The 4,732-nt window shown below is 35.1% G+C and overlaps 1 protein-coding gene across 3 annotated transcripts in view; it reads left to right on the top strand.

Moving 5' to 3' along the window:
* LOC107648177 overlaps positions 1–1,790 on the top strand; it is a 5,637-nt gene extending 3,847 nt beyond the window's left edge. For 2 of the 3 annotated variants that reach the window (XM_016352153.2, XM_021104343.1), the window contains one exon: positions 1,308–1,790. The gene's annotated coding sequence lies outside the window, so the exon portion shown is untranslated. Of the gene's footprint in view, positions 1–549; positions 579–1,307 lie in introns of all 3 variants that reach the window. The other variant, XM_021104342.1, reaches the window with a different exon arrangement.

Below are 4,732 nucleotides of genomic sequence, written 5' to 3'. Positions count from 1 at the left end.
AATCGAAAATATTAATTTTTTTATATTTTAAATAATTTTTTAATTTATAATGTTTAAAATTTGTTAGAATAGAAAATAGACAATCCCTTGCAAATAATGGTAAACACAGTCCTTAAAGGCTGACAGGTGTGGTGAGGGCTAGAATGGTAGCTAGCACCACTTGTGTTTTCTGATCCACTATTATTAGCTTTACTTTGCATATTGGATATAATAGAGATTCCCATGCGGCTGCTTACTCTTCTTCTGGGGGACTAAAAAAAATAAAAGCAAGCTATTATATAGTAGTACAGTACAGGAAAAAAGAAAAGTGTGAAAAGGGTGTTGTGGACAAGAAAACAAGCTTCATTTTTCTCTCTTTTTTCCATTAAACTAGGCAAAATATAACAAGAGTGGGGTTCCATAGTTAAAAGGCAAAAACATGCCCCAAGCACAAAGCGTTTCCTGTTTAGTAGTAATTAAATTATAGCTATTAAGCCCTCTCTACAAACACACTTCATTCACTCTCACTCTCTCCCATCGCTTCTTCCTCTGCCTCTCTTGCCTTTGCAGCTACCAGAAAGCACTTGTTTTCTTTCAAGGTAATCAAATTATGACTATCCTCTTTTTTTTAACCTTCTCTTAGCTTTGTCAGGATTGGAGAATTATCAATATTGTGACTGAATGGTTGGGAAATTAAGTACCTTTATCCCACCCCATGTTGTAAATTTATGAATTTGTTAATTGTGTTATTCAAATTAAGTAAATTTATGGCACCCCATGTTGTAAATATGCTCAATTATGCTCCCACGTTGGAATCTCAAGAGTTAATTGATAAAGGTTAACACAAGTAAGTTTAGGAGAATTCCCTTTTTTTGGGTTTTGGTTCATAGTGCATATCTTTGCACATTACTATGATATTGCATGCTCCAAGCTTAAAATATGCTGCACCATGCGTTGCGTATAGGGAGAAGGCTTCTTTGAACTGTTATGGTGTTCTCACTTTATAATGTGATGATCTTACTGTGTGTAAAGAATTAGAGATAGCCTATAAATTCTATAGTATGCTGAACTAAACTATCACATCTTTATGTTGTGAGTTTATATATAATATGATCATTGATGCTAATCTTTAAAACATTTCATTTACTATCAGAAATCAATGCTAATTTCTTGTTTGTTTGTTATTTTTCTTTTCATTCGCCTTTGGCTTTTTTATTGACTGAGAGTTTATGTGTAATATTAAATTTTTTTGCTACTATATTTGTGTGTTTTTTATCGTGATGTAAGTGATACAGTTAATTGAGGAGATTGCTAATTTGTGTATGTAGGAAAGAATTGAGGAGATTGAGCATCAGGATGAGTCTTTTAGAATGTTGTCTCAAAATGATTCCATTGCTTAGGTTTTCGAAAAAGAGAAACCGGGTAGAGTACGTGGTGTGGGTTTTGGACCGACTCCTAGTCAATTCTTTGGTTCAAATTCACATGTGCCTGGCAACAGAGTCCAACTAGAGGAGACCCAGAGGAAGTTGCTTGAACTGCAGGCAGAGCTGGAAGGCGAGAAATTGAAGAGGAAGGCGATGGAGGATGAGGCAGCAACAGAGAAGAAAAAGATGAAGGCAATAGAGAGTGATCTGATTTATCTGTTTCAACGGCGGGGTAAGGAGCTGCCACCTAACATCGCTGCAGGGATGAGTTTCGTGGAATGATAGAGTGAAAAATATAATGTTAGGATTGGAGTTATTTTACATTGAAGCAAACATTTTATTGAAATAGACTGAGCAACTCTTTGAAAGAGATTTATTTACTTTGTATTTTGATGGATATATTATTTTGTTTTGCTTATATTTAAATTTTGTTTTTGCTACAAGTTTAGATTCTAAGGTTGAAAATATTCACTCTTAAAATAATAAAAATTATAAAAAAAATTAAAAAATAATTCAATAATATAATATTATAAAAACTGTTACATCTGGCGGCGGTTTGCAACCGCCGGTAATTTTGACCAAAACTATAGCACCATTTAGCGGCGGTTGTGTGGAAACTTGGACATATCATGATAAATTGCGGCGGTTTGGAAACTGCCGGTAAATATGAAGCAAATTGTGTCCGTCTCATTTGGCGGCGGTTTTCTATTGGTGTGCCACAAAATTTTGATTTAGCAACGGTTATACCAGCGGTTGGTGAAAACCGCCGCCAAACCCAATCCCGGCTCCTATATCCATGGTGGTCCGGTTAACCGCCGGCATTTGAGTTTGCGGCGGTTTCAAACCGTCACTAATCAAGAAAAAAACCGCCGCCAATTCACGCCTCCCTTGTAGTGCTAGTTTAGTTATTTATTTTGATATTTTATGTTTATTTTGAAAGATGTCTCATGTATTGCTCACTGAGTTTGAAAAATCAAAAGAAAAAGAAAAGAAGTAGTAAAATGCATGAGACTTTAGTTATATATTATGAGTTATTTTGGTTACTTTGGTGTGGTGATATTATCTATAATTCTGAATGCATGAACTGAACAGTGCATAATTGATATTATAGTTAAGAATGTTGATTCCTGAGGTATAGGAACTTAGAGAAATATTATGGATTCTCTAAATTGAGTAAGACATTGATGTTTGAAGAAAAACAAATAATAAAAAAGAAAAATAAAAAGCAAGGTCCAACGGTCTAAGCATCAATGGTTAGGAAGGTCAAATATGATTAAAAGCTCAAAGAGTTATTTTCCTAACCATATGCTTATGGTGCGAAAGTGTGAAGTAACCCTTGAGACAGAACACTAAGAGTCGAGACTAAGTGCATTACAGAGTATGCCAAAGGCTCTGAGCACCACTGACTGGGAGAAATTAAATGAAAAATTAGAACTCAAAAAGCTCCTCAGTCAAGTACTTGTGGTGTTCCTGTATCAAGCTAAGCTTGAGACAAAACACTTAGAGTCACGGCTAGGCTTAAGGTGCAAAGCACCAAAGAAAAGAAAAAGCTGCGTTCAAGGATCAATCAGAGCTTAAGATGTAAGAGAATCCACAATATCATCCAAGTTCTAGTTCTGAATGATATCAATATTTCTGAGCTTCAAAGGATAGTGAGATGCCAAACCTATTCAGAATCACAGTGGCACTAACCCCACTCAGTAATTGGACAAGAGCTTAAATGAACACTCAAGTCTTAGGCATGTTCTCTTCTGAGTCCTATACTGTTTTTAGTTGCTTGAGGACAACACTACAAGAAAAACACCCATTCAGGTACATTTGAAAAGTGTAGCCAAAAGTGAAAAAAAATGATGCCTTAGGCTACGGCTACGCTTTTTGGGGTGATTCCTATTCGGCCGTTGCCTTTTCTCAAAGGCTACGCTTTTCTGCACCAAGGGCTACGCTTTTAGCGTTTGGGAATAGGCTACGCTTTTCAAGTGATGCTGTCCAGAACCAAAGGCTACGCTTTTCAGCTTTCATTTTTCCAGAATAGGCTACGCTTTTCAACGCTACTGCATCACTTGTAAAGCGTAACTACATTGTATACCATAACTACTTTTTATAAGCGTAGCCTTAGATCCCTCTTTTTTTTTTGTATACTATAGCTACTATATATAAGTGTAGCCTTAGGTCCCTTATTGTTTATATATATATATTCTAATAATTTTTTTTCTAAAACCTAATAAAAAACTCTGTCTTGAACACAAGAAACATCCATTAATGGCCCTGCACACAGCCTCCATAGCTCTTTAAACAAATCATCACCAGCCCCATCTGCCACAAAACAAAACACAAACATGTTAGAAACTTTGCATGGTTTTTTTCAGACCAAAGTTGGAAACTTTTTTCTCTCGTTTTTGTATTAAGCTCTTCCTTAGTAACCTCCATGTTCACAAGGCAAAAGGGTCATTCACTTCATATTGAAAAATTAAAGGAAAACATTAAAATGAAGGGTCCCAACAACATTAGTCAATTGCTCAAAGAACACAGACATTACTCTTTTTCAGCTCAACACTCACATTAACCAAACATGGTAACAACAAAACCACATGAAAATAAATAAATAAGTGGGAGATATTGAGCAGAGGAAGAGATATTATTAGATCCATTAAGACTTAAAAGAGTCAACTATCTAAGGTAAAGAGTCAACCATAGTCTCTTGAAACTCAGCTCCAAGATAGCCACTAGAAACATGGAACCAGTTATCCAATAACAAGTAGTTTGCCACAGTACCAGAAATATATAGATAATAATAAGAGACAATCAAGAAGACATGAAAGGAGAGAATGAAGGGCACAGACCTCATTTTGGATCCTGTTGCATAAAGATTCAACCAATTGATTTCTGTCAAATTCCATATTAACCACTTCCTAAAGAAGCTCTTCGTCAATCTGCAAAACCATGATATTGGTGGATTTTGTAAGTGAATAAGTGAGTATCAAAATTGTTTAAGGTGGAGTTAATGTCAAAAATAAAAACCAGGCAAATTGATAAACATAAGGACACTATTCTATTCTTTATCAGAAGGTAAGATAAAGAACAAATATGTTCCTTTTGCTTCACTCTTAATAGGTGCTCATTCACGTCAAATTTCGAGTAAGTTCTAGCTGTCTAAAAGAAGCTGAACATTACTAAGATAAACACTTCAAGAAGCAATAGACACCAATGTTTTTTAATAACAATTAGTGAGGGTTATTAGGTTAATTTTGTAAAATTTATTGTTGTTATTAGTACAGAAACTGTTAAATGCTAACAGCCTAACACATATGCCTAGAACAGCTTCAAAAGTT

The sequence above is a fragment of the Arachis ipaensis genome, chromosome B06 (genome assembly GCF_000816755.2).
Source record: "Arachis ipaensis cultivar K30076 chromosome B06, Araip1.1, whole genome shotgun sequence".
NCBI lineage: Eukaryota > Viridiplantae > Streptophyta > Magnoliopsida > Fabales > Fabaceae > Arachis > Arachis ipaensis.
Note: the sequence above shows the minus strand (reverse complement) of the source record. Positions and strands in the feature narration are given on the sequence as shown.